The sequence below is a fragment of the Helobdella robusta genome (genome assembly GCF_000326865.2).
Source record: "Helobdella robusta unplaced genomic scaffold HELROscaffold_92, whole genome shotgun sequence".
NCBI classification, from domain to species: Eukaryota; Metazoa; Annelida; class Clitellata; order Rhynchobdellida; family Glossiphoniidae; genus Helobdella; species Helobdella robusta.
Window position 1 is genome coordinate 1 of NW_008705527.1, and position 1,007 is coordinate 1,007.

The following is a 1,007-nucleotide window of genomic DNA, read 5'->3' on the forward strand; positions in this document are numbered from 1 at the left end:
TGATGATGATGATGGTGGTGGTGGTGATGATGGTGGTGGTGGTGATGATGGTGGTGGTGGTGATGATGATGGTGGTGGTGATGATGGTGGTGGTGATGATGGTGGTGGTGATAATGATGATTACGACAAAATAATAGCACTGGTATCAATAAAACCGTCAACAACATCACCACCACCACAACCATCATCATCATCCTCATTATTATTATTCTTCTTCTTCATCTTAATATTATTATTATTGTTTTCATCGTCATCACCATCATCATCATCATCATCGTCATCATGACCTCTTCAAAGGTGTCAGACGTTAGTTTCATTTCATCCAAGAACCATCCACCTCCCATCTTCGTCCCGCTGTGGAACAGACGCACCTGCTTTATCTGAGTGAGTAAATGAATGAATGAATGAATGAATGAACGAATGAACGAACGAATGAACGAACGAACGAACGAATGAATGAACGAATGAATGAAAAAAAGAATGGATGAATAAAAGATGGATGGATGAACGATCAAACACAAACAAATGAATGAGTGAACGACACTGAAAAAAAACAATCAAGAATAAATTAGGAATATGGTATAGTTCAAATTCCTTCTTTATGCATTATAATTACAAAAACTCGTACAGACATCATCATCATCATCGTCATCATCACCGTCATCATCATCATCACTACCAGCACCGTCATTATCACTATCATCACCACTCACAGTGCCTACGTCATCGGCCTTGACATTGAACTTGTTGGTTTGACCTTGCTGAAATGGCTCCTCCCCATTCAGTGTCTCATCTAATAATAGCTTCTTGGTTTTCCCGTTTTTTCCATAAATAACAATCGAAACCGGAGCAGAAGTTCCCGCCATGTGCATATTTCCGGTTTTGCACGTGATCCTGTAACTGACTTTATCATACGTATGAATTAATTATGTAAATTAGAGAATGGGATGTAGGGTAAATAAATATTCATGAGTTTATCAATTATTTAATTATGATTTTTTGTGTTG